Raw genomic sequence first — 22991 nt, forward strand, 5'->3', positions numbered from 1 at the left:
GGTACAGCATTTTAAAAATATTTGATTTTGATTATGGATGCCAAAAGAATATTAGATGCTAACATATGATTTTCAACACTATTCTGGGAAAATCAAACATCTCTATACTCAAGATGTCATAAGCAATATTTTTATTAAAGCCCGAAAAAGATGCTTTCATGTGAGAACTGTAACATAGCAATAATTTATGAATTCTCTTAAATTTTTTCTCTTAATGTCAACATTGATCTTTGATCACATGTAATCACATAATATACAATTAAAAATATTTGTAAAATAAGTGCATGAACAAAGAAGATGCTACTTGTTAAACATCAGTAGGCCATGATCTGTCAGACCATTTTTAAGAAGTAGTTATGGATTTGAATCATTATTTCCAGAAAGTTTGTGAATTAGCAGATAAACAAGAGAAATGTGAAACTTGTTCTAGAGAACATTATTCTTTATATTTGGTTCCAGTGGACATGGTGTGGGAGAACAGCTGAGAAGAATGGAAAGGACTGGCTGGCACAGTGTTAGACTTTCCACCCATGGAAAATAGACGCCTTTGGTTAAAACATCAGTAAAGGAGTTCGCTACCACCATCGTTATTATAATCATCATGAGAGAAAACATTTATTGAGTATTTTACTATGTGCCAGGAACATTCTAAATGCTATATATAATATGTGTGTAAATGCATTATATATATGCATAAATGTATTCATAAATGTATAACAAGATTCTTTTGAGACAGGTACTATTCTTTTGAGAATACGTTGATTCTTTTGAAGCCGGTGCTAGTAGTAGCCCATTTTCCAGATGAGCAAATGAGGGACAGAAAACTTAAGTGCTTGGCCAAAGTCACAGAGCTAACAGATGGCATAGTCAGGATTTAAACTTGGCTGTTGGCTCTGAAGTTCATACTCTTAATCACACTGCTATGTTTCCTCAAGAAGGCACAACATTGCCTATAAAGAAAAATGTTCAGTTCTAACCCAGGAAGTGATATGACAATGGAAATCTGGAATGCCGTGAGTTATCAGGGTATGAAAACTACAATGCAGTTTTGGAGATTGGCACACACTATCACACTTCACCTGCACATAAAGTGCACCCACTGTATAATAATAACAGTACTTAATTTATGCCAAGAACTAGCTCATCTGATCCTCGAAACAACATGAAGAATTTGATTTACAGATGAAAATTAGTTCTGAGAAAGATTAAATAACTTGTTCATCACCAATAGTCAGGATCCACTTTGAATTTCGGTTATCAGACTCTGTGGTTGTAATCCCTATCCTCATGGTTCTACCGTCTGGATACACATTAGAATCCCCAGCAGAGGCATTAATAAATGTCAGTGGCTGGGTCCCACCTCCAGAGATTCTAATTTAATTGGTCTTGGGTGGCACCCGGGAATAGGTATTTTGTAAAGGCTCCCTACATGAATTTAATTTGCATTCAGGGCAAGGGATCATTACACTATCTGATAATGGTGCTCCTCCTAAAGTTATCCTTGGTCTCCACCGAAGGTAAAATACAATAATCTAGAGTATTCTTTCAAGGATGGGGTAAGGCATGAAAAGCGAACTTAAGTAATTAGAAATCTCAAGTGCTTTCTTACATGGGTTTTAAGACACAAGACATGGACATTAGATGTAAAATGGATTTCTTAATCCATTCACAAATAACTAGATGGTTCTGGGCAGGATGTCATAACTTTAAATTCATTTATTTTCTGACCTTCACGACAGATAACCTTTCCATAATATATGATCTATTTAATTGCTGCTGTCCTAGTATAATTTTATCTTTAGTACAGCTGGCCTACACTTTTTAGCTAGTGCAGCTCTGATCTACAAAAGTATAACCTAGGGTTCTCCTGAGTAATGCCACATATGTGTTATCAAGCTACAGTGGAGATGGCAATAAAGATTTGTTGACTCATTATATAAAAGCCTATCTTACTGTGGTCTATATTCATTTCTTTTTACAAGCAAAAGAAAAAGGGAAGAAACATCAAGCTAATGGGTAAGCCTGATAAAAGAATGTTACCTTAAGAATGAAAAAATAAAATCCCTAAGTTAGAAAACCTAACATCTGGATTATAATGTATTAGGTATTAGATAAAGTTGAAATACATATCTGGACAGCTATTATTAACCAAATAAAAACAATTAGAAGAAACAAGTGCAAATCCAACAACTTTATCTTCGCACTTGAAAAGTTCATAATGATTACAAAGGCTGTCAAACAGAAGTGGGTATTGTGTTCCAGAAACAAATCAGTGCTAAGAGGCTAAGTGCTTTGGCCATCTTTGAAATGTTTGGCTAAAGATTCAGGAATAAGAAAGAAAGCATGGATATAAAATTTTCGGTGGTAACAGGAGCTGGGGAAACAAGGTAATCTGAAACCATAATTTAAAATTATTTTTAACATTTTTGTCACAAAACTGAAACAAATGTAACTATAATGTGTAAAATTTTACTTTTCCCTTTTTATTACATCTATCAAAAGATAAGTCTACCTGATAGAAATGTTTCTCCTTTCAAAAGGGTAACACATTCTAGGAACTTCAACTGCTGGTAAATAAATAGACAATTAAATACAGACTTGAAAATATCATCAGGAGAGGGAGAAGGCAAGACACTGCACTGTGCTACCACTGATGGGGGAGGCCCCAGGCAAGCAGGCAGGAGACCTGGTCAGCCCACGGCCCAGCCCTCTGCACAGCCCCCTACCCAGCCTGTGCACAAGGCAAGATCCCATACTGTGCTGCCTCTGACAGGGGAGGCCCCAGGCAGGAAAGCAAGAGGCCAGCCAGCCACCGGCCAGCCCCCCACCCCACCTGCACAGAAGGCAAGACTCCGTGCCACCACCACAAGGCCCCACACAGCTTTTGTGGAGGAGGCTCACAACATCCACCACCACACCTACTACTGTTGCAAGGATGGCTCACCATCTTAGTAACATCCACAACCACCATGAAGTTGGGCCATCACATATATGACTTCACTGACACAAGGAGAGTCACCAGAGGGGTCTGGGAAAAGAGGAAGAAGTCTTTCTCCTCCAAGTCCACTCCAGAGAAATAAAAGAATCAACTGATCCAGAAATCAACAGAGAGATACTAGAAATAGGAATAAATCAGAAAATACAACACTGCCAAAAGAATTCAGTAACTCTCAAGTACCAGACCCTTCAGAACAGGAAATGCTTGAAATGATAGAAAAGTAATTCTGAGTAGCTACCTTCAGGAAACTCAATGAGATGAGAGGACTCTGTAAGACAACAAAATGAAATGAGAAAAAATGTTCAGGATATGAAGGAGGAAATTTACAAAGAGATTAATACCCTAAAAAAGAAGGTAGCAGAACTCCTGGAACACAAAGACACATTCAAAGCAAAGGAAAGGATTTCAGAGCTCAAAGACCGTCTTTATGAAATAACCCAGACAGACAAAAGAAAAGGAAAAAAGAATTTAAAAAATGAAGAATGTCTGAGAGAGCAAGCAGACAACCTTAAGTGCATAAACATCTGAAGCATGGGTGTTCCTGAAGGGGAGGAGAAAGGTAAAGTCATTGAATATTTATTCAATGAAATAATAATGGAAAACATCCAAAGTATAGAAAGAGACATAGACATTCAGATCCAGGAAGTTCAAAGGTCCCCAAACAGATTCAATCCAAAATGATCTTCTCCAAGACACATTATAGTCAAACTGGAAAAGCTTAAAGACAAAGAGAGAATCCAAGAAGCAGCAAGAGAAAAGCATCAAGTGACTTATAAGGGAGCCGGCATCGGACTAACAGCAGACTTCTCAACAGAAACTCTACAGGACAAAAGAAAATGGGATGACATATTCTAAATACTAAAAGAAAAAAAAAAAAAAACAGCCAGCCAAGAGTACTATACCCAGCAAGACTATCCTTCAGAAATAAGGAAAAATAGTGCATTTCCCAGACAAACAAAAATTGTGGGAGTTCATCACCATGTGGCCAGCCGTGCAAGAAACTCTCAAGGGAATCCTGCATCTGGAATCTGAAAAACAATAATCACTACCATGAATACACAAATAAGAACAAAACCCAGTAGTAAAACATAAATGCAAATGAGAAAGATAAAAGAAACTAATTCTTACCACATCAAAAAAAAAAAAAAAAAAAAAAAAGCCCTACAAACATTGAAGACCAATAATCAAAGAAAAGCATGGCACCTCTCACCATATACCAAAATCAACTCAAAATGGATTAAAGTGTTAAATATAAGACCTGAAACTGTAAAACTACTAAGGGAAAATATAAGGAAAACACTTCAGAAACTAGGACTGGGCAAAGACTTTTTGAGCAAAAGCCCAAAAGCACAATCAACAAAAGAAAAAATAAACAGATGGGATTATATCAAACTAAAAAGCTTCTGCACAGCAAAGGAAAAAATCAACAGAGTGAAACAACAACCTACATAATGGGGGAAAATATTTGCAAACTATAAATCTAACAAGGCATTAGTAACCAGAATATACAAGGAACTCAAACAACTATACAGTAAAAAAACCAAATAACCCAATTAAATAATGGGCAAAGGAACTGAATAGACATTTTTCAAAGGAAGACATACAAATGGCCAATAGGCACTTAAAAATGTTCAACATCACTTAATCATCAGGGAAATGCAAATTAAATCCACATGAGATATCACCTCACCCCAGTTAGACTGTCTATAATCAAAAGAACAGAGAATAACAAATGCTGGTGAGGACCTGTAGAGAAGGGTCTGCTCCTACACTGTTGGTGGGACTGTAAATTAGTACAGCTGCTATGGAAAACAGTATGGAGGTTTCTCAAACAACTACAGATAGATCCGCCATATGATCCAGCAATCCCACTTCTAGGTATATACCCAAAGGAATGGAAATCATCATGTCAAAGGGATACCTGCACTCCCATGTTCATCAAAGCTCTGTTTACGATAGCCAAAATATGGAAGCAAGCCAAATGTCCATTGATGGATGACTGGATAAGGAAAACATAGTATAAAACATAAGGTTGCCAGTGGCAGGGAGAGATCGGAGATTAATTGGGTAGGGGACATTTGGAATAATTGCAATTTGTGGTAAAGGGCATCCTGATATTATTGATTTGACCATCACATCCTCAGCACAGGTAGTGAAGGTTAGCTTTGTACGCCATGAAATATGCATTATACATTTTTAAAAATGCAAAGAACAAACAAATTTTCATAAAAATAAATTAATAAATATCATCTGAAATATTCAGAATTGTCTTAATGTCTTTAAGTCATAGTGGTCATCTTTCATTCTGAAGTGTATCACATGATTTTAATTGATTACCAGATTTTGTTCAATTAATTTCATAACTTTCTCACTTATTCATATTCTGTCAAATATCACATTATTAGTCAAAGATAAAAGGTATAAATTTCAGATTCATTTTTATGACTAACATAACTTTTTAAACTTTTCTTCTCATTTCAAAGTAGAACCTTGACCTATAGTCAAACATGATTTCCTCGCTGAGTAAGAAGTTTCATTTCCCAATGTCTGTGGTCTTTTACTATGTTTCTTTTAGTGTCATCTGTCCACAGTACAGATGGTTTTAACAGAGGAAGAAAGCATCATGTTGTAGTGTAAAGAGCACTGGATTTGGATCTACAGCAGAGGAACCCCAAAGCCCTGGGTTATCCTGGATTTGAGTCTCTCCTTTAAATACTGTGCATCATGGACAAACTCTTCATCTTGACCTCTTCATCTGTAGGACTCCCCCTGCTTGTCTTTCAGGGTTTAAGGATCGTAATATACAAGAGGTCTTCAAAAAGTGAAACTGCTTTGAAAACCATAAATTGTTATAAATATAGAGAACCATAACCAAGATCTTCTTAATCATAGAATCTGCATCTCCTTTTGATTGATGGCAAGACAGAGGATAATGCTTCTAGCTACATATCACATAGGCAAGGGTGCTGCAAGAAGTTCATAGAAAGATTCCTGTTATCTTTTAATTCTATTTTGCCACAAGCGTTTTGAAGTACCCTTGTATCTGAGAAAGGAGTTGTGGATGAAGCTCTGATTGCAAGAAACTCTCTTCATCCAGTGACCATGCACAAATCATTGTAAAACTTCTCTGCCTCTGTCATCCCATTTGGGAAATGAATATAACATGTAATTGTACATATTGCTTGAAATAGATTTAGAAGGAATAGCCAGACACACTTTATTTCTGTGCTACCAAGGGGACAGAGCCCATTAAGTTATCAAATTATATTCCTGTAAAACCCAGATGTTCTTACTTGTAACATTTTCATCTTACAACTTTTTGTTTGTTTGTTTTTGAAAGACTGGGACTAATGCAAAATTCTCTGATTGTAATATTATAATATATCTGCATTCACCCCATTTTTTATTTCTCAGAACACGAGAAGCATTTATAAGATATTTTCACTCTATTTATTTCTAAGCCAAAAGTAAAAATGTAGCTCTCTCTTGCCTCTCAAAAAAATACCTAGCTCTTTTGCTAGCAGGGGTGGCTGAGAAAAACGCACGGGAATGCCTGCGGTCATCTTGGCTGCAGCTTGCTTGTTTGGCCCTGTTCCCAGTGCCTCCATTCACACTCCGCTATTGGCATCTGTGCGATACGGTTTTATGATGTCTTGCTTGTGCTTTCAAATGCCATTTTTGCTGTCTTACCCATCTCTTCCTTGGTGATTGATAGTGGGCCTCCTGATTCCTCGCAGCTCAAACAATAGCCAATACAGCCTTTATCTCTGTGTGTCCCATACACACAGCCTTGACAGACAGCCTGACTCCCGGCCACCTGGCCTTAAATGCTAGAAAATGGTGAGAAAACTGAAAGAATAGTGCAATGGAGTTTCCTAGTGCCCATAGACAGATACCTGTTGCCCCTACCCTCTCGCCATGTTGGCCACTCGTTGTTTCCCATGTATGACCCAGACTCCACATCCACTTTGATTTTTCTAATTATGTTGCTTTGACTGCTCATGATGCCCTGCCCCTGCTTCTATCCCTGCTTTTGAATGTTTTATCATTTTTCAAAAATTTCTCCAAAGCCACCACCCCGAGGCTTGGGCGTTTCTTGCAAAATATTATCAGCTGCCCTTCCTATGAATGACTTTTGATTTATTGTATTCTTTGGTGACTTGGCCCATGCTTCCTTTTATATGCTTATTTACTTATTTTCCTTAATGTTTGGGCCCTCTAATAAGAGATACTAGCTATGTAACCTTGGGCAAGTTATTTAGTCTCATTGTGCCTATTTTTTCATTCATTAAATGAGGATTGCAATAGTAAACCTATCTCATAATACTTTTTCTGAGGATTAAATAAGTTAATAAAAAATACAGCATTTAGACCAGTATCTGAGATATAGTAAATGTTATGTAAGTTATTATTTTTGATAATATTGTTACACCTAACATGTATTATATAGGTATGTGCCTGTCTGTGTTTTCTAAGACAAATTTAACTTATCTTTCCTTATATTCCCATTGCCTAACCTAGTTTCTTATATTTACTGAGATCTGAATAAATGTTTTTAAATAAGTAAAAAATAAAGAAATAAATAAAGCCCCATTGCCATTGTCTTCTAGAGACTGAACTTTATTCATTGCCTAAGCTGAGCTGACATTGCTTCAGTTTCATGAATTTCTAAGCAGTTCAACTTTTTGGTTAGGAATAAATCTTTATAAAACTTCAAAATATCCTCAAACACAGGACATAAAAATTGTTTTATTCACTCACTTAGTTCAGCTGTTAATAAATGCAAATCCCAGATAAAGTAAGTCAATTCTTATCTTACTGTTTTAATTACATGATCCATAACAACGCAACATTGTTCAAATTCCTAGGAAAAGTGTTAACATACAATGTTAGAAAACTAGATGACCCAGTGTTTCAATATTATATTTATATGTGCTAAGCCACTGTTGGTTTCTATAGAATTCTACCCTAACCAGTTTCAGAGGCACTTTCAGGCAGAATGAATAATACTAAGTCCTATATCTATTGTTAAATGAATTTTGTTTTTAATTTAAAGAGACTGTTTTAAACTTACACATGTCTTATTGTATAACTATCCTTTTATCAAATGTCATGGCCTTACTTTGTGGAAATGAATGTCTACATTTAGAACCAAAAACTTCCTTGAAAACTGCATTACGCAAATTTATTTAAACATCATGTAAGGCTACACATTTACAGGAGTTGCTTCCAAGTTAAAGTGGGTATCAGATACACCCTGATTTCCATTAGACTAATCCTGACGTTTTAGGCTATGGTTATGAAGATTAGGAATCATTTTCACAAATGACTGAAATCTACCTACTAAATCACTTGAAATTTTAAAATGCTGAGCTACCACCTCACAACAAGCAGGTTTTCAATTCTTGGTGGCAGAATGAAGTGGGAGAAGGCTCATTGCACAGTGTTTACAGAATGTAAACAGCAACACCCTCAGTGTCCTGGATAGTGACCCACAAAATAAAATGTGTTACATTAGTACATGTTGAAAACTTTCAGATTTCTGGGCTGAAGAAAATGATGTCTTTCCTTCAAAGAGACCTTATTGGTTTTATTGATTCTCTTCTATTTTGATTCTATGTGCAGGTGTATGGGAAGTATACTTCTTTAATAATAAGGTTATTTCTTCTACCAGAAAAGCTTTCCATTTTATTTTACCTTAAATATACTGAAAATTTACTTTTAATAGGTTTGTTCTAATATCAACTTATCAAATTTATTCTACTACAGCTTTTTATTGTTTTGGTGCATAAAATAATTTCTCAAATAGATCTGTGTTCAGATAAGATCTAAGAGTGTACATCCTCCCAATGCACTCGCCAAAGTTAAGTGCAATAGGAAAGGGCTTCTCATAACTAATTTGAATGGAATCTCTCAAACTAGGATGGAGAGCATATGGTGGCTTTTAATTAGGAAAATCATTTTTAAAGGGTAAGAAATATTTAGGGTACTATGGTGTGTTACAGTGCATCAAAAACTAATACTGAATCCACATATGAGGGTACTTCAAAAAGTTCATAGAAAAGTAGAATTAAAAGATAATACGAATCTTTCCATAAACTTTTTGAAGTACTCTCGTATATAAGTACTTTTCATATACTTTTATCTATCATGACTTTCTCCCATAGGAACAGCCTCTGCTAACTTGTTACCTCCGTTCAAACTGAACATTCAAGGCTAGAGATTATGTTTACTGTCCTACTATGTCTTCACTGAATTTATAATTTACCTTTTCTACCTGTCAATCTTTCATGTTTTAGATACTCTGATCAATAAGAAGTGACTCTTCTAATTCTGTATGTGGAAGCAAGGGGTTATTTCAGCCAAATAAACACATACTGGGAATAGATTTGAAGCAATATAAACCTTAAGAATCTTTCTGTTTAATTTGTCAAATAACACCTATTTTCTGAAACTAATAATACAAATGTAAAAGGTCTTTGGTTTCATTTGTCAAATAACACTTATTATCTAACAACTGAGTAGTATAATCTTTCTGGCAAATTGCTAGTTCTCTAAGTGGTATTTTATGTTTGCTTCTGGCTTAGATTTCAGAAACCACTTGCTCCTTTGTTTTTATATAAATGAAAAGTCCAACAAGTATGTTGACGACGACGACAATGCTACATTTTTATTACTCGGCTTGCTTTTTTCCATTTGGTTCTCTTTGACCCTCACTCAGATTATCAAAGGCTCGGAAGAAAGAACAAATAAAGAATTGGCTCTTAGTGCTAGTCAACATAAATGTAAACCTAGATTCCTTTTCACTAACTTCGATCTTTCAGTTTGGAAACATGTTGACCACTTGGAAAGTTCATTCATTATTTAGTTTCTATTTAGTTTTCCTCTAGATTAAAGCATGTTTCTTGAATTTGATTTGCTTGGAGCATTCAAAGTAGCATAATGATTTATACTGTACTTTTGACATAATGGTATTTTGTATTTCCGTTAAAGACCTTTATTAACTTACAATTTTGAAACTAAAACTGATTTCAATATTTTAGAATGCTCAATAGCAAAGCTTTACGCTACTTCTGGTATATACTGATTTCTAGTTGTAGGAATACAAAAGCAGAGTTAGGTTCTAAATGCAGAAATTTTAGTCATGTCTTGAGCCAAGCTCTTTAATCAGTTCTTAACTATTCACATGTGCACTCCGTCTCTCATCCATGGCCAATTTCTTTGGTGCTTCTGGTATGAAACATGATTCTGAGTCTGCACCTGCCCTCCTTGGCATCATTTTATGCTGGAGGAAGGCAAACTAGTTTTAATATTAACCTAAATAAGTCCTTGTTGTAATATCAACATTGTAAAATCAAATACAAGCCAGTGGGAATTAAACACCTTTTTGAATCATTTGAGAGTCCCCGGCACCCAACCCTGCTGATAATCAGCTCTTAGGGTGCCTTATATATCATAGTCTGTGGGAATGGTGCCCCAAGAGAATTTCCGTGGATAGCCCTGTTTAATTTCTGCTAGCATAAATGATCCAATATTGACCCATCATCACATGTCTTGTGCTTCCTTACACCTAAAAAATAGAGATAATTTTTAAAAGTATAGTAAGCTACAGAACGGTCTTTTTTTTTATCTTTATATTCCAATTAGAATATAATTGATCTTTACTCAATCTTATAATTGAATATAGATTTTGACAGAAACATAATTTAGTAATATTAAAAAGGGAAACATAAAAATTAATTCTCTGATGAAATAACAATCTCAATAAAGATAATGGACATAACAGTTGTTGGATGCTTTCGATGTGCCAAGCTCTTGATGTGCTAAGTACTTGATAAGTTTCCTCTTAAAATTTTCAAAATAACTCTGTGAGTTAAGGGACATTTAAGCTCATTTCACAGAGAGGCCAAAAGAAAGGAATGTGCTTAAGATGATATAAGTAATAAATGAGTAGTAAGATTTGAATCCAGATCTGTCTGACAATATACCTCATCTCAAACTCTTAACCTATATAGCCTGCACATTTAGATGGCATGTTTAGTAACAATATCAGTCATCATTACCATCATCTAGAGATATTTCTAATACCCCACAACTAGGACATAGTAAGCAAATGTTGACTCTGCTCTGCTCTCTGCGTATGGTCTGCTCAACCTCACTTTTGTTTGTGCCAGTCTCCATACCAAGAATACCCACATTCTTTTTTCTTCCACTAATTCATTTGTTGTCCATTTATCCATTAGGTCAATGCATTAGCTTCTATAACTAGATTTAGGGCTTATCTCTCAAATTCTACTCATCCTTCAAAACAACCCTACTAATTTCAACTAGAATAATTTTATTTTTATCCTCTGTTGCACTCTTTAGTCAAACCAAACATTTGAAGGACTATAATTGCTTCATGCATTTCGCTTCGATTTTCCTAGCTAAATATTCAGCATCCTGGGAGTATATTGCATGTTACATCTTTTGCATATCCCCGGTAACTTGCCTATTATTATACTTTTATTCACACAGAAATCACTTACTAAATAATTATTGACTAATAGGCCAATGTTGGTGATAACTGTCATGCTTGAAAATGTTAGATCGCATATCTAGAGTACATACTAAGAATTTCTCAGAGCTCAGTTTTACACATTTTGGTAAAGAATGGGAAACTCATTCTTCTTCAAGATGTTTTAGCTGAGTCCTGAATACTATTTTGAAATCAAGGAAGGTTAATTAAAAATGATTCTCTGCCTCTTAGCTTTGAACTTTGACTTGTGTGATTGCATCCTCCTTCTGACTATCTCTGACATTTTCTTATCTCTCTTGTGTTCTCTTGTACAAACCCTTTCTTTGTGCTGTCTCCTCACCTTCTAACTTCATTTCTAAATGGTAGACACAACTATGTGGCTTTTGTTCTCAGTGTATTATTCAGAAGTGCCTAATACACAATTAACCCATTTAATTTTATGGCAAACTTGTATAAAATCTTTTCATTTTTTATAAAGAAATTTAGTCACACTTGAATAAATGTAATTTATAGTTTGATATTCAATAGCTTGTATGTAAGAACTATAATGGTAGCTTTATAATTTAATTTAGACTTTGTACTTAGTTGTTTTGCAATTCAATTCTACTAGCCAGTTAATTTGGCCTCTATACAATTAACTACCTTCTGTCTTCCCAGGCTGGTAAACTTCTTAACTTCGTAGAGAAACTGGAAGATTCATCATTTCATAGCCACAAACCTACTCCACGTATATTTTCAAGTGTTCCAAGAAGCAATGCAAAGGATACTTAAGATGTAGATTTTCTATCTTTACCTCAAACTCCCATCTCAAATTACATAAAAATATGCTTTTAATCAGTGCCCTCATCTCTAAATGACAAGAGTTCTTTGGAGAAGTGTCCTGAAAAAGATGGTTCTAAACATGAGAACTGGTTGTCAGATGTTGAGCTGAATAGAAATTTACATTGTCCTATTTGACTCCTCTTCTCTAGCCTTTGGCATCAAAGCTATACAAAATTTTGTGCCTACCATCTCCTGAATATTTCTTGTATTTGCCTTCTCCAGTAAATATTTTCTTTCACTAGCCTTCATTGCCTTTCACCTTAACTATTAGAATAGGCCCTTCTCCCTCTTACCTGCTGTTACTAGAATTATGTTTTTTAAATACAGGCAAGAAATCATTACTTTCTACTTCTTAGGAAGTAATTACATACTCCAAAGCATTTAAAACTTTATCAGAGAACATCTTAATGCACCACCACATCTTTGCATTCAAATATATCCCTCCATGCAACCTAATCAAGCCAACTGAATCCATCTACCAAGTCTTCCTGCTGTTGCGGTCATACCCGCCTATTGACCAATAATTTGCTTCCTCCCTTTCTTTACGGATTAAACTCATACTTATCCTTTAAAGCTCAATTTGAATACTCTCTGCTCTGTAAAATTTTCTGTTCCATTCACCCAATGGAAATGAGGGCGTGTTTCTCTCTATCTTAACAGCATTTTACAAGTATGTGTACATTTAAAAAGCATGTTTTGCCTTGTCCATATTGTTTGTCTTCCTCACTAATTGCAAAATACTTGAGGTTGGGAATCATCCAACTTTAGTACTTGTATGCCCTACATTGCCCAGGCTAGTGTTTTGAGCGTGTGAGCTCTGGGTGTCACCGTCCCTCTCAGTAGCCTTTGCCTGTAATGAAGCACTCTTTCTCTGACATCTTAACTCATTCTCTGTAAAATGAATCTTAAGCACAGTTGCCCAATATCCCTTCTTTACTTTATGAAATCTAAAGGAAAGACTATACATGATGCCTTTGGTTCTTTACCCCCATTTAACTTTTTAAGCTTCTTCAATCCAGTATGAATTCACACAATTCTATTGTGATTCCTCTCACAGAGTCACCAGTGACTTGACTGGAAAATCTGGTTAACTGTTTTCCGGACTTTTCTTTTTCACACTTGGTGAAGCCCTGTGGGTGTCCATGCCAGGAGGTCAGCTGGAGGGTGACCTGGAATGAGAGAATAGCCTGGGGCGAGCACAGGCCAGGTGGGAGATGTGCCAGCTGTAGAAGCCAACACTCCGTAAATGGTGTTTAAGAGCTAAACTTTTTCTATCTTGTTTTCCTCATGAAGGAGTAGGTCTCAATATGCCTGCTGTTTCTTTCTCCCTTCCCACATACTAAGGGATGAAAACATTGCTTGTCCCCTTGGTACACGTTCCTTTCACTTCACCAGATTGTCCTTGTTGGTCTCAGTTAGAAAATGGAATTCCTCATGTGTGCAAAATGAGACTTCTTTCACCTGGTCATAGTGTCTTTTCATCACTTTAATTTTCTATAATTAGACTGTGCCTGAAAAATAGGGCATATATATGCAGATTGTTCAGATGGAATTTTTACCCATGTAGAGGAAAATGTCCACTTTTTCCCCCTGAGTTTAACAGCTCCACATTTATCTTATTCATCTTCATGCCTCTCCCAAAGAAAGAGTTCCTATCTAATTTTTGCACTCAACGTTCCAATGTTATAATATAAAAACAGACTTCCATGGTTTTAGATCATATCCCTAGATGGCCTAAGGAGAAACTTTAAAAGATTTCATTAGAGCTCAGACATTACACTCCTACAATGTATCCTTAAAGTTTTATTTTGAGACGCTGTGTTTGCCATTATTCATGGTTTTAGCATGACATTGGTCATTATTCTTAATATTTACTAAAAATAATCTCAATTATTTCCATTGAAGCATTTTCTCAGATTCTTTAACCTAATGCTTTCATTTGTGTTAATACATAAAATATTACAAGGTCAATTTGTTACTTTTAGAACATATTTATCTTTTAATTTCCATTCCACAGACTGCCATGTGCTTTAAAAGCTGGTGAAATCACTTGTAATCAACACTGTGGAAAGTTGAGCAAAAGTTGGGCCAATTACAATATCTTCAGATTCTCATAAAGTGATTTGGAAACCAACTGCCATGTGAAGATTGTTTTTATTCACTTCCTCAAAATCAGAATATTAAGATCAGTTTCCACAGTACCAGATGCCAAAGCCATGTGGAGCTTTATAAACCGCAGTCAATAAGAAGTTCTCTTTTTAATCTTTGGTAATGAATGATTTTAATTTCATTAAAAATTGTGTACTGCAAGGAGGATCTATGGGTTGAAATATTACATTATTCAATGAATATTAGTGTGTTCAGCTAATAGATTTTTGTCATTTAAGCTTGAACTTTTATTTAGAGAAGTGGGAATCAATGCAACCATCGAGATACTTTTTAAATCCAATCTCCCCACTCAAAAAGCAAATGAATTGAACTTTTGCCCTGATTATCTGACAATTTCTTGATTCTCTACTCACCTGTGAGAACTGAGTTTGTTGTAGTGAAATAAACAAAATATTGTATTCTAATCATTTTACTATTTTTCTTCCTCTCCTAATAAAAACAGGATATTTTTGAGAATGGAAATTGTATCTTTTTTTAAAACTTACTTTTCTTAATAGCTAACAAAGCACTTAGCATAAAGTAGGTCTGCATAAATAATTGACAAATGAATGAATAACATCAGACTCTAGCACTAGAAGAAGAAACCATGTTTGCTTAAAAGTAGATCTATATAGTATGTGATGAAGGAAAATTTAACATGCGAAGACTACGTTTATTGAGTACTTTACTATGTGGTAGGTATGCTATGGGTGTGCTTATATTGCTCTAATTTAACCCTTCCAGAAACTGATGGCAGAGATATTTCTATCCACATTTTGCAGAATGGAATACTGAGGTTTGAGGTTAAATGTCTTGCTCTATATCACATAGCAAATAAATAGAGCTGTGATTTGTTCTTAAGTTAATCCCAAAGTCCATGCTCCGTGCATTACACAACCAAGGTTTAAAGTGATGAAGTGTCAGAATGCCACCATTCTTATCTTTGAAGCTGTTGTTGATTTATTGAAGTTATTAATATCTCACTAGATCTAGCATGTTTTTTCAAAATAAATATGATTGTAAGTGTAAGGAACCAAGTAAGAAACATTTGTATTTCAGTTTAAATATTTCTAAAGCTCCTGTCATTCCTGAGAAAACAATTACTCTTTGCACTGTCTGATTGTACAAAGTATTAATTGTACGTAGTACTGATGAAAGTGATCAAATCAGTGAAACTATGCCAATTTTTAAATATGCAAACAGTTTTCTTTAAGAAATTCTTGGGTTTGGGGTGCTTGTTTTTTGGTACAAATATCATATAGTTTAAGTTATGACACAAAAAATGACTTCATTAGATTTCAACCTCAGTGCATACACACAGATCTACATACTTGTCCGATGACTCTTTAGTAATTCACAGTGATTTTGAGCTCTTAATGCTTAGACTTGTGAACAATATATAGGAATTTTTGCATAATTCCTGATATCTTTGAAAACGATTTCTTTTATTCAACTAGCAAAAACTTCCTTGATAAGGTTTTGAGAGTATATGGATTTTTTAATATATTGTTAACCTACCTTATGAAATATATAGGTCAGGCTAACTAGAAACAAAGAAAAGCTATATTAAACAATGATTTTAATACCACAGCATACAAATATAAATCAGTATGTCAAGCCCCCTACTAAATCTATGTGATTTTTCATATTAGCATTTGGTGGAGCCCACTAAGAGGAAAATGTGATTGAAGTATAAAATGAGTTACTGCATCAGTCTCACTAAAAATATACTAAAGAGTTTTTATCTTCAAGATTCCACTAGAAATCAGGGACTGTGTTGCTTCTCTGGGTAGCATTAGTTTAATAAATAAATAAATAAATTCCAGTATGCTTCCATTGGCCAAGGTGGGTGATAAACCAAATTAATGAAGTCAGTACTCGGGTCAAAATACCTTTGCATATCAAAGCTGTTATAAATTTAAAAATGTTTTAATATGGATGCTTCTAATTTTTAAAGGGACATTCTAAATGCCGAGCAAATGGCCTAATCATTTCAATCAATTTTATTAAGAACAAAATCATAAACCATTTGAATAATCATTTGGAGTTTATGGTAACAAAATGTGACCTATGTTAACAACAGCCAAGCTCTAGTCCTCTCCCTAAATGGTTTTGCAAAAATAGAACTGTCACTGGTATTATTTAGCTTTCTCTGTGAGCACAGTATTCTCCACAATGTAGACTCCATGTCTCCTTCAGAGATTATAACCAAAGACCAGCAATTCTGGAGATAACAGGTTTCTGTCTTTTCTTAGTAATTCTGCATTCCAAGTTTGGTGAAACTGATAACAGAAAGAAAAATGAACAGACATACCCTTACTCAGGTTCTTTCCTCTTTTTAAAGATGGAGAATAAATCGCTTTACAATTTTATTGTTTTTCACTGTATTAAAATATTTGATGTAATTAAGAATATCTTTTGAATGGATAAAAGATATAAAAATGTTAAAAGGAAGCAAAGCTCATAGTTTCTAAGAGAAATAGTTATGCTAAATTCTACTCAGAAGTTCTTTATTGCACCTAAATTTCATGATTGCTTTCTTTCAGTAGTAAACTAGTTGCAATAAGCTTCATTTTTAAAGCAATTTATTACTTATTACAAATGTTCTGTTTCCCAGTTATATTTTTAACACTCTGTGTTATCATGTCCTTATAGACAGCACAAATAAAATAACCAAGATCTGTAATATAATAGAATTTAAGTATTTAAATAAAAATTATTTTTAATTTCCACAGGTATCAAATGAAGATTTATTAAGATTACTGAATATTACTAAAAATTACTCTTTTTTTAGATCCAAGAAATTAGCAGAAATAATGAGCAAGAAAATGACTATGAAGAGCATATTATCTCATTGTCTACAAGTCCTCCCTGTAAGTTTTCCTGCATGTCATGTATATAAGTGACTTCTATATTGTGGTATATGTAACTGGAAAAGTAAGACTGAAGAGATGTGAAATGGTATTTAATTAAATAAATGCTTTTTATGGGTAAAATGGTAGAGATCTACTACATTATATTACTAATTTAAATACATTTAATAAGCTCAAAGTTTAATAATCAAACACCAGTTTTTTCAATCCAGAGAGAACACAAGTCATGCTGATATAAACATTCTATTTGGCAGTTATATTTTTTTCAGTTTTTTTTTTTTTAACATAATTGCATTCTTTGTGGACCTTAGTTTTCTCAGTTATGAAGTGAGAAGGTTGAACTGAGATACTCTCTAAGGTCCTCATTGGCTCTAATAGTTGTAATTCTATATTCTGGTGACTGAAGACTAATTCGGTGATCCTACATCTTTATAAACCACCCATCATGGCAGGTTTCATTAGTATGCAATGGCTTGCTCAACATTTTCACCAGCATGTCTGCTAGGCATCTCACTCAATATTTCTGAAAATCCTGATTCCTGTTATTCCCAGACCTCTCCACCTGCGGACTTCTCCATCTCAGTGTCAATGCCTTCCTTCCGTTGTTCAAGTCAATCCAAAATCCTTGGAGTGACCCTTACAATTTTTACTTTCTCTCCTACCCCATATCCAATTTGTCATGTAATACTGTTGACTCTACATTCAAAATATTGCCAGCATTCAATCATTTGTCACCTCTTTCATTGTTATCTATCCTAGTCCACACTGTCACCAGGTCTCCCCTGGATTATGTCAGTAGCACAGCGGTTCTCAATGGAGAGCTATTTACCACCCCTTATGTGACCAATTTGGCAACGAACAAAGGGTTTTTTTTATTGTCAAGACATGAGGAGGGAGGATTGCTGCTGGTATTTAGTGGGTAGAGACACCAGGAATGCTGCTAAATATCCTGTTATGCACAGGAGAGCTCCTCAGAACAAGGGATTATGCAGTCCGAGATGTCTTTAGTACTCATGTTAAGAAACCCCGTGATAGCAACTTCCGCACTTGCCTCCTCTCACATGCTATGCTTTATGAAGGAACTAATCAGTTTTCTGCTCCAAATCCTCCTCTACTTTTCCATTGTATGCATAATCCTTCTCATCACCTATGATGCCTTAGATAATCTTTTTGTTGCCATCTCTGACCACTCTCTTGCTTGTTCAAGGCTGCAGTGACATCTCACACATCAAGCATGCTCCTGCCTCAGGGCATTTGCAATTTCTCTTCCTTCTAAACACTTTTCCTCTTGTATCCTCATGGCTTTCTTCTATCATAACTCTCCACGATACCATTGCTTTTAATTTCCCTTTACCTGCTCCTCTTTTTCATTGCATTTATCAACATTTAACACTACAGTTTATTTTTCTGGTTGTTGGTTTATTACCTGTCCTCTCCTTCTAAAAGGCATGTTCAAATAGATCAGGACTTGTTTTGTTTACTGCTGATTGTATCCCCAGCACCTGTAACAATAAATAGTCGATGTTTAATTAAACATTATAGACCACAAGTTTTTCAAGTGATAAGCAAATCAAATAAAATTAAATGCTTTGGCAAAATCAGTAAACTCCTTCAAATCTGTTGCACAACACACCTCCCCAAAATGCCAGATATTAAATTAATGAATTAATGCACCGAAGGTGATATATCTTATCATTTTTAATAATAATAAAAGTGATGATCAAGTCCGTGATAGATAATGATGATATATTCATCAAGACATTTAATCTTCAGAAGAACTGTCTGTAATAAGAAAACATAATTTCAGTTCTTTGCAAAGGAAAACCTCATTTCTACAGTTTGGAACTGGAAACTTTCTCATAAAGAAAGCTCTGTGTGACTGGGCTCAACTGTCAGGTTCCTTCGTGGAGAGGGGGTGAAGCATACAACACCCTATGTCAGCAGATTTCTGTGGGCATCACCATTACCATCAAGTGCACTAAACCCGCTGACCCATTGATCTGACTCTCCAGCGCTGGATTCCAGGTTTGGGCATATTTGACAAGTACCATGGAGCTTCTGTTGCTTATTCGGTGTTAACAAACACTGAATACATAAACAGCACTGTGACCATGACTAATTGTCTGTAGCCTAAATGTGATTCTAAGTTGATGACTGATTGGCCCAGACAGGAATAGTGAAGTCCTTTTGCTACCCTAAGCAGTGATTTCTTTTCAGTCATTCCATCATCTACTTCATCAACATTTCTTGAGGCTACTTTATTTCAGGGTCTGTGTTTGGTGTTAGTGGTAGAAAAATGAATGAGATCTGTGTAGACATATCATGCAAAAATGACCTTCTGTCTGCTCTGGCCAGGCTGGTAATTAAAGAATCTTGATTCAGTTCTAGTACTGGAAGCTGTACCTTTCTTTTTTCTCACATGAGAGAAGAGAAAAAGAAAAAAGAAAATTCCATATAGTAATATGGGGTACCATCACGGGCATTATGTTTTACCACATAATTTTTCTACTATTGCAGAAAAATTTCCATGTTTCAAGTCTTCATATTTAAAAAAATAATAATAAAAATAAGTAAATAAATAAAGTTCTTTTCCTTCACAATCTGCTATTTGGCTTTTTAAGCTGTATTTTAATTTAGTGATATTTTAATACAACAATTGTTTGCACTGACAATAACAATTCATATATTCCAACGTCTGCTATAGAGGATCCAAAGTCCATTCAGAAGTTCCAAAGTCTGTTTTAAACTTTTTAATCCTTTATGTTTTCAATGTATTCACTTTCTTTTTTTAAATTTTATTTTAACACTTACTTATACATATTTACGGGGTACAGTGTTTTGTTTCAATACATGCATATACTGCACAACAAACCCTTTATTTGGAGATATTTTTAATAAAGAAAATTTAATAAAAGTGTTTTTAAGATTTAAAGTTATCATATTATATTTTTTCCTATTTTCTTCCAGAGTAGTTAAAGAGCATTTATTGTGTATAATAAAAAAACAAATGAGGGCACGGCTGTTAGAGTGGACGGAATTCAGATCATTTGGTTAAATTTTAGGATAAAATGCATTTTTTAGGTGAGAGAACTGAGCCTCAGAAAAATTTAACTACTATTGATGATTTGGATGCCTTCCTCATCAAAAAATATTAATGTTTTCCCAAGTAATATTTTCAAAAAATTGGTATGCTATCTATAATAAAATTAATATAATAAATTATAAAAATTATCATAGCATCTATAATTAAAATATAGCATATATAATAAGAATATTGAAATAATAACTAAATAAGAGTCAGAGATTCATTTCTATTCATCATTTATAAGCAAGTCAAGGTTTATTTCTTTTTTCTTTTATCTTTTGCATCACAATACTTATTTAATTAGGTCACTTATACAGTTTTCTAATAAAATGCAATAATGCTATCAAATATATGAATCTGCTCAGAGAACTGCAGAGAATCAGAACATCATTATATGCATAAGTGTGTCATGTGCTGAGGTAGCGAGAGATAATGGAACTTTGACTGTTCATTTCGTTAATATTTTAAAAGCCCAGAGATGACTGTTCACTAAAGTTACGCATTTGACAGCTTTCCACTATATCAGGTCGTGAAAGTTCTATTAGCAGCACTGCTACTTCTTACAAATGTACAAAATGTGAAATGCCTGCAGACGGTGTGTTTAACTAAGTCAGACAATCTTCATCATGAACAGCCGCACAGAACCCAGCATTTCAGCAGGAAAGCGGAAAGTCGTCCAGGCAGAGCGCGGCTGGGGCCGAGGTGAACGCAGCCCCCGGGGCAGCGGAGGAGCGTGAGCCGCACGCGGAGGCCGAGCAGGAGCCTCCCGAGGCCGGCGGTGGCAGCTCCGAGGACCCATGCGGTGACTGGCGCGTGTTCATCCCGAAGCCGATCCAGAAAATGGGTCACCAGAGCCGCTCATGAGCAGCAGACCCGCCTCGTCCCACCGCGACCTGTAGCTGCCGCCTGCCAGCTGGAAAAACCTCACTTCACCTTCCACGGCAAGTTTAAGGTTGAAAACAAAACAAACAAACAAACAAACAAACAAACAAACAACACCCTTGACCGGCTGACACAGAGTGCAGAGGCAAATCGACGCAGAGCTCAGCTTTTGAAAGCAAGAGCCGCTTTCCTCCTGCTCTTTCACAACTAAGGTCTGAGAAATGAGGCAAGAGATACCTGCTGCTAGATCTTTCTTTGTCTTTCCTCCTTCCTTCCTTCCTTCCTTCCTTCCTTCCTTCCTTCCTTCCTTCCTTCCTTCCTTCCTTTTCTTTCTTTCTTTTCTTTCCTCTCTCTCTTTCAACCCCCTTTTCTTTTCTTTCTTTCTTTCTCTCTTTTCTGTCTTTCTCTCCTCTCCTCTCATTCTCTCTCTCCGTCTTTCTTCTGGAAAAAAGTCTCATTACAAAACTTTAAGAAAATAAAGAAATAAAACTTGGGAGGAGTCTATAGTTCGTCACATAAAATGAACCTCAGGTATCCTGTGGAAAACAACATTGCTTTCAAAAAATACTCTCAGTCTTCTGGCAAGAGGGACAGGCTAATATTTTACAGATGATTTGCAAGTGGCCTTGGGCACTTCACTTACTTGGTAACTATAGGAGAATTAAGTGGTAAAGGATTTATCGCACACTGCATTGCGACCCAAATCTAACAGTACTCTACACACAGCCATAAGTGGAGGAACTGTCACCGCGGCCAGTAGCATTTGTTCCCAGATGCAGGAATTAGGGTGTGGAAGGTGGGGCTGTGCTCTTCCAGCCTTGCACAGGGTGGGAAGAAGAGCTTCCACACTGGGCTCGTCTGCCAGCCTGTTCAACAGCCTGAAACACTTCCAGCTCTAGGTTGACTCTTAAAGTTGCTAATTATCACCCACTTATTGATCATTGTTGAATATTTACTTTTCAAATAATAAAATGTTCTTATGAAGAAAATTTAGTAAGAAAGATGAAAAAAACACCCATTATCAAAACCCCATTTGTCACTATATTTTAGCTGTCGGGTCCTAGAAGGCTATAAAGTACATAAACACACTGTTTCAAAAGTGAAGCTTGAAGCAATGAAATTTAATATTTTTTCCTTGAAGGCCCTGTATCTATGAAGGCTCAAGTTTATCAGCATAAGGCTTACTAAGGTTATGCACTATATTCAGAGATGGAAGGTGCTGCTTAATGGAAAGTACTGCAAACTACTAGACACTCCTCTGATTCATTCACTCCTTCAGCAGGTATTTATTGATTACCTACTATGTGTCATGCTCTTGTAGACCCTTGAGATACTCCTATACCAATGAAATGGCTATAATCATATTTGGGGGGGCATAGGTTAGTAGTACACTGGTAACAAAATTCTGGCATATCATTCTCATTTTTTCAGATTTGAACAATTTCATGTATTATTTAATTGTTACAAAGGCAAGTATTCTTATGGCAGGTTAAGTCTTGTAAAGGAGCTAATATTAAATTATGTTTTTCTTAATGTAAATTTTTATATATGATATGTTTGGTTAGGAGATCTAAAACTACTCTACCCAGAGTGTTCACCAGAAATGTAATGGTGGCTAATACATCTCCTGAAATATAAAAAGCAAAATAAAACAAAAACACACTC

At 35.3% G+C, this 22991-nt stretch overlaps 1 pseudogene; it reads left to right on the forward strand.

The window, feature by feature from the left end:
• Window positions 1-16313: 16313 nt before the first annotated feature.
• The window catches only part of LOC134378289 (B-cell scaffold protein with ankyrin repeats-like), a 43064-nt pseudogene continuing 36386 nt past the window's right edge, over window positions 16314-22991 (forward strand).

Source organism: Cynocephalus volans, chromosome 5, assembly GCF_027409185.1.
Source record: "Cynocephalus volans isolate mCynVol1 chromosome 5, mCynVol1.pri, whole genome shotgun sequence".
NCBI lineage: Eukaryota > Metazoa > Chordata > Mammalia > Dermoptera > Cynocephalidae > Cynocephalus > Cynocephalus volans.